The sequence below is a fragment of the Myotis lucifugus genome, unplaced genomic scaffold, assembly GCF_000147115.1.
Source record: "Myotis lucifugus unplaced genomic scaffold, Myoluc2.0 scaffold_18, whole genome shotgun sequence".
NCBI lineage: Eukaryota > Metazoa > Chordata > Mammalia > Chiroptera > Vespertilionidae > Myotis > Myotis lucifugus.
Genome location: NW_005871066.1, coordinates 8,304,720 through 8,312,280, shown reverse-complemented (window position 1 = coordinate 8,312,280; position 7,561 = coordinate 8,304,720).

The window sequence follows — 7,561 nt, the reverse complement described above, 5'->3', positions numbered from 1 at the left end:
AGAGAGAGAGAGACGAGAGCGCTTAATGGCCACATTCCAGTCTTGTGGATTTCCCCCCTGTTGTCAATCTTGTTCCCCAAAGCTGCTGCCTCATATTCCACATGTAATCGACAATCTGAGCTACTGAATCAACCACCCAATGGTGGCCCTGCTGAGAGAACCTGCAAGGAGTCATAAATTAATGTCATTCTCCATTTCATCGTTTCACGGATTCTTGAGAATGACCTACATTACTTAGGAATTCAAAAATGAATTTCTTTTTAAAAAAATATGTTTTTATTGATTTCAGAGAGAGGAGGGGAGAGAGAAAGAGAGATAGAAACTTAATGATGAGTGAGAATCATTGATCTGCTGCCTCCTGCATGCCCCCTACTGGGGATCAAACCTGCAACCCAGGCATGTGCCCTGACCAGGAATCGAATCGTGACCTCCTGGTTCATAAGTCGACACTCAACCACCAAGCCACACAAGCCAGTCAAAAAAATGAATTTCTTAACTTAAAAACAAACAAACAAACCTGAACAAGTTACCTTTTCTCCAGAAATTCTTGAAAAAATTTTTCTTGGGTCCTAGAATCATAATTCCAGTTTCATATTAATGTATACCTTTTCATGTTCTGTTTTATCTTTGTGCCTCAAATTTCTCTCTGGGTTCCTTACGGTGTTAGTGGCTTTTGGAGGATTGAAACTCATTCTCAGGGACTTTTCCTTCTAATAATTTTAGAATTCTAAGCTTTGTTTGTATGGATTTCCACTATTATTTCCTTTCCTATCTGTGTTCTTTTTTTAAAATTTCTTTATTGGTTAAGGTATTACAAATGTGTCCTCATCCCCCCATTAACCCCCAACCTCCCCCCCCCCCCCACTCATGCTCTCATCCCCCTGTTGGCCCTGTCCATTGGTTTGGGTTAAATGGATGCATACAAATCCTTTGGGTGATCTCTTCCCCTTAACCCCACCCTCCCCTACTTTCCCTCTGGGGATTGATAGTCTGATCGCTGTTTCTCTGTCTTTGGATCTGTCCCTGTTCATCAGTCTATGTTGTTCCTATCTGTGTTCTTTTTAATTTTTTTGCCTTCATTTTATATAATCTGGGTCCTGGGACTTAGTCTTACACACTTATCTTTTTTTTTTTTTTCTGCACAAAAATTGAATCCTAGGATTAGTTTCTGAAGTTCAGATTTTTCCAATTTAACTATTCTGGTTTATGAAAAAGTTGATATTTCCAGCAATTAAGATGGTCATGTGCAGTTCCACCCATCTCCAGTTCCACCGGTCTCCAACCTGCAGGCCAACCAGTAGGCAAACACTGCCTGGCTCCTAGTTACCTCCGCTCTGCTGCCCCACTCCACTGAGAAGCATCTTTTAGCCCTGACCTGTCCACTGCTCAGCATTGATCTGCTCAGTGTTCTAGTCTTTCAGAAGGCCCCCCGCTTTCTGCTGGAGAACAACTTTGAGCCAAGAAGCTCAGGAGCAGTGCTCATTTTCCTTTCACTAGTGGTAATTTGAAACCAGGAGGCCAGCAGGTGTTTCCCAACCCATCCCCAGTCACACAAGGAACCTCCACCACTCTCACTTAGTTAGCCTACCCCTCAGTAGGATCTAAAAATCCCCCTGTGCCAGTCAGTGGAAAACCAGAAGTAAGCCAGCCGTATTTCATGAGTTGGTCCTTGGGGAATGGAAAATATATCAATGTTGTTTTTTTAAGACATGACATTTTATTTTATTTTTTAATCTTTATTGTTGAAATATTACACAAGTCTCCCCTTTTACCCCATTGATCTCTTCCAGCTCGCTTCCATCCCACCCCCCACCCGCCAGGACCTCATCACTCTATTGTCTGTGTCCATAGGTTATGCATATATGCATACAAGTTCATTGGTTGATCTCTTTCCCCTCACCCTCCCCTGCCTTCCCTCTGAGTTTCAACAGACTGTTCATGCTTCTGTCTCTGGTTCTAGTTTTGTTCATCCGCTTATTTTGTTCATTAGATTCAACGTATGAGTGAGATCATGTGATACTTATCTTTCTCTGGCTGGCTTATTTTGCTTAGCTTAATACTCTCCAGGGCCATCCATGCAGTCTTGCTAGCTATACTTGGAAGAGAGGTAGGAGAATAAGCAGAATAATTGCTCCAGTGAGCACCTTGAGAGAAACCCCAATCGGCAGGCAGCTGATGGGAAACCAGAAATCAAGGGCACATAAATGCCACATTCTGGTTGATGTCCAGCAGGATGGAAACAGAGGAAGCAAAACTGGAGAGGGCCAGGGGGTGATGAGGAGTAACTGGGCTAGGGGTGGGGTGGGTGAAAAGGATATTAGTGTAGATGTGGATGAAGAGCAGTCAGAAGGGGTCAGGCAATACTTTCTTAATTAAATCCTGTGGTTCCAGTCACTTTTGAAACAGAGCAAGGTAAGTAATTAATTAAGCTATGTTAGAGATGTAAACCTGAACTGAGTAGTTATTTTCCTGGGAAAAATAAATTGTCATTTAGAACATAAAAAACATGCTGTTTTCCCCTGTCCTTTAGTGGTGATCCTTTGAAAACAGTCATCATCTCACAAACCCTTCCAGGTGGTTTCTGAAACCATAGTCTTTCCCTGGAGAAAGGGGAGAAGCTGACATGGAAGGTGATTAAAGGTGATGGGACTGAGGTGAGGATCCTGAGGGTGTAGAGGCAGTTCCCCCAGAGAGTCCCAAGGCAGGATAACTAAAGGAAAAGGTTTGGATTTTTTTAAAACCAAAATCATATGGATAATTCACACAACTCTAGTTCAGTGTCCATAGCGGGCAAGAACGTGACATGTGTCTTGCATTGCTTATTCAAGAAGTCTGTCTATGTGACTTAATTTGTAATGGTCTTATAACATCTTCTAGAAACTTAGTTTTAGCTTTATCTTAGTTCAGACACTAAACATTATTATTATTGTCAATTTTTAAAAATTGATTTCAGAGAGGAAGGGAGAGGGAGAGAGAGATAGAAACATCAATGATGAGAGACAATCATTGATCAGCTGCCTCCTGCACACCCCCTACAGGGGATTGAGCCCACAACCTGGTCATGTGCCCTGGCCAGGAATCGAACCGTGACCTCCTGGTTCATAGGTCAATGCTCAACCACTGAGCCACACTGGCTGGGCAACAATTGTTTTTATTGGCAATTATTATTATTGGCCATGCTGCTGAAAAACTAAGTCATACCTGATTTACTTAGGAGGTACAGCAGAAAAGAGTGAGAATATGGCAGCCAAGTAGACCTTGCTTCACAACCTTGCTTTGCCATTGCTTAACTGTGTTGCTGTGGGCAAGCACTTCAAACTTGAGTTTATCTAATGGTAAAAGGAGATGCCATTCCCTTCATTGTAGGGCTGTTGTCAAGACTGAAAGGATGTAAGGAGAGACTACTTCACTTTAATTTCATGGGTAAAGGCCTCAGATTTGAGTTTAATATTGACTTAGTGCAAACCTGATTTACAACTGTACTTATATGACAAAAGTCAATTGGAACCTGTCTGACAATGTTAGTGTTGCAACCTTTTCTGTGACTTCCTGTTTACTCTGAGCTCTTCCAGAATTAGCAGTTTTTCATTCTCACCCATTTATTTTAATTTAATTATAAAGCACCTACCTATCTATGGCATACAAAGCCTTTGATATTTTGGCTCTGGCCTATCTTACGAGCTTCTCCACTCCTCCTCCTCCTTTGCAATTAGAGCAGTTTCCTAGCATACCATGCTTTTAACATCTCCATGCCTTTGCACACACTGCTTCCTTCATCTATGTTCTTCTCCTCCAATACCTGGGAAATTCCAGTTCATCCTGAAAAACACTCAGCTGTCCCTGACGATGATTTGTTCCTTCAACAGCATTTATTGGCCTATTGTTTGTCAGGAACTCTTTCCTAATATCCTATATAATAAAAGGCTTATATGCAAATCGACCGAATGGCGGAACGACTGATCGCTATGATGTGCACTGACCACCAGGGGGTAGACGCTCAATGCAGGAGCTGCCCCCTGGTGGTCAGTGCACTCCCACAGGAGGAACGCTGCTCAGCCAGAAGCCAGGCTCATGGCTGGCAAGCGCAGCGGTGGTGGTGGGAGCCTCTCCCTCCTCCATGGCAGCGCTAAGCCATCAGTCAGACATCGCCCAAGGGCTCCTGGACTGCAAGAGGGCGCAGGCCGGGCTGAGGGATGCCCCTTCCCCCGAGTGCACGAATTTTGTACACCAAGCCTCTAGTACAGTGATGGCGAACCTTTTGAGCTCGGCGTGTCAGCATTTTGAAAAACCCTAAGTTAACTCTGGTGCCATGTCACATCTAGAAATTTTTTGATATTTGCCACGATAGTAAAAGAAAGACTTATATTTTTGATATTTATTTTATATATTTAAATGGCATTTAACAAAACAAAATGAACCAAAAAAGTGAGTTCACGTGTCGCCTCTGACACGCGTGTCAAAGGTTCGCCATCACTGCTCTAGTAGTTGTATAAGATAAAAAGTTGCTATGAAGTCTTTGTGGGATCCTTCCAAGAAGAGTTAACTATTTTTTCTTATGTGTATCTTGGACTGTCATGCACCACATAACAATGTTTAGGTCAATGATGGAATGCATGTATGATAATGGTCCCATCTACATATATAAAAGCCTAAGTGACCGTCCGACCATTCGACCAGTAGCTATGATGTGCAATGACCACCAGGGGGCAGATGCTCAATGCAGGAGCTGCCAAGTTGCGGTGACTTGGCAGCTGCAGTTCTCGGGTGATGCACCCGGAACTAGAGAGGAGGGAGCCTGATTCCAGGGTGCATCACCCGAGAACTGAGAACTGCCCTCTCACAATCCAGGACCCCTCAGGGGATGTCAGAGAGCTGGTTTCAGCCCGATCCCCGCCGGCCAGGCCAAGGGACCCCACCGGTGCATGAATCCTCACACCAGGCCTCTAGTAAAGTTATAATATACCTGAAAAATTCCTGTCATCTAGTGATGTCATGGCCTTAATGTTGTAGCACAATGCATTTACTCACATGTTTGTGGTGATGCTGGTATAAACAAACCTAATGCTCATTGTATAAAAGTATAGCACATGCAATTATGTACAGTACATAAAACTTGATAATGCTAATGATACTGGTTTATATATTCACTATACTATACTTTCTTTTAAATCCTCACTTGAGGATATGTTTTTATTGATTTTTTTAGAGAAAGAGAAAGGGAGAGAGAGAGACATCGATGTGAGAGAGAAACATCGATCGGTTGCCTCCTGTACACATCCCCGACTGGGAATTGATCAAACTAGGTATGTGCCCTGACTGAGAATCAAACCTGCAACATTTTGGTTTATGGGATGACACTCCCACCAACTGAGCCACCTGCTAGGGCACTAAACTATACTTTTTATTATTATTTTAGAATGTATTCTTTCTACTTATATTTTAAAAAGTTTGCTTTCCTGGCCAGTGTTCTCAGTGGTTAAAGCATCGGCCCACTAATTAAGGGACAAGGGTTTGATTCTCTGTCAAGGGCAATTACCTGGGTTGCATGTTCTATTCCTGGCCCCAGTCAGGGCATGTGCAATAGACAGAGAAGGTAGGCATTGTTATCTCAACTTACAGATGAAGAAATTGAGATCAGAAATGAGAAATACCTTTCCCAAGTTGCACAGCTAGCAAGGGACAGAACTGGGACAATGAGCTAGTTCTTGTGACTGATTCTCTCAAATATACATTCTTTTCTGCCATGTCAACGTGTGTGTGTGTGTGTGTGTGTGTGTGTGTGTGTTAGCCCTAATCTGATCCCAAGAGCGACAAGGCAAGAGAACAGAACTCCAGTGAGGCACCTCAGTGCCCTTGCCCTTGAGCATAAGAACCTCCCTCCATGCCCGTACTAGTCACATCCCACGAACAAAATGTGAGCCTGGGTAGCCGGGAGCTCAGTCTTCTTGAAGTACATGAGCTCATTCTCCCCTTCGGTCCCTAACAAAGTGAAACAGAGGCTGGAGGAGGCTCTTCTTTTTTCTTTAGAGAACCAAAGACTTCCACTGTGGAGAGAAGCTGGACTAAGGTATTACTTAGTTATTGTAGTGATTTAAAAATACACATTCTCATTTTTAATTGTTTTGTTTCCTACTTGACTAGGAGTTAGTAGATATTGATGCATTTATTCATTTATTTATATGCTTATTCATTTATCCAGATGGAGCAGGCAAGGCGTTTATTAATCCACTGTAAACTACTTGTTTCTGAAATCAAATAGTTGCTTCTTAATTTCTTAGTAGAAATGATCTTTATGTGGCCAATGTTCACTACACTGTTTCTCTGAATGACAAATTTACTTTGGGGGAAAAATAATGATACACTCCAACGATTTAATAAGTTTTTTTTCTCACTTTCACATTTAAAGTATGTTGTGTGATCTTTTCCTGACATTTGAAAGAATGAAATAAATTTCATCTTATTAGGACTGGTAATCTGTGGGATAAATACCTCTGCACGATATACAGTTGACCCTTGAACAACATGAGGGTTAAGGGCATCAAATCTGTGTATAACTTTGGTTCCCCCAAACTTAACTACTAATACACTACTGTTGACCAGGAGCCTTACCAGTAACATAAAGTCAATTAACACATATTTTGTGTATGTATTATAAACTATATTCTTATAATAAAGTAAGCTAGGGAAAGGAAAATATTATTATGAGAATAATAAGAAAAAGAAAATGCATTTACATTATTTATTGAAAAAATTCACATAGAAAGTGGACCTACACATTTCAAACCTGTATTGTTCAAGGGTCAACTGTAATATTACTCGTGGCATATGGCACTCTGCTACTTTCCAATGACATTTTTTCGCTATTTCTTTTCTTTTTCACTGTCTATCCTACTTGCTTCTATTCCCTTTTCTCCTCCTACCCCTTTCCTTCTTGGACTTTCTAGGATGTCTGGCAGATAAATCCCTCACTTCTGGACCAAAAGGCTCTTCTCAATACCTTCTAACAGATTATTCTATTTATTGGACAAACCTTTCCTAAAAGTTTGGTCTATTTGCCAAGCCTCGGAACAAATGATCTACTATAAAGTCAGACTTGGGTGCAGAATTAAAGAAATTACGTGAACACTTAAGGCAAAAACCTCTGCTATCTTTTTAAAAAAAGCTATTAAAGCCTTAACACATATACTCATTTACTTGGTCAAATCAAATTCTACTCAAATATTTACTTCACTTTGCTAAGTGAAGTAATTACATACATACATTGTTAGCCTATTGTTCTAAATAAGTTTTGATCAGAAAATATACCATTTTCAAGAAACAGACAACCAGTTTGAGTGAAATGATCATAAATTTGGTTCCTACCTGACACACAGTCAGTGAAGCGCTCCTGCAACAGTGGACGATTTCTGAGATAAAGTAACCCCACTCTAAGGGCGAGTGTCCATTCACTTAGATCTATAGCCTCTGAATGCATCCATATGTACAAGGATGTCTATATATAGAATATGTCAGTCAGTGGGGAATTACCTTTCTGTCAGCTTTAATAACTAACTTTCATTAA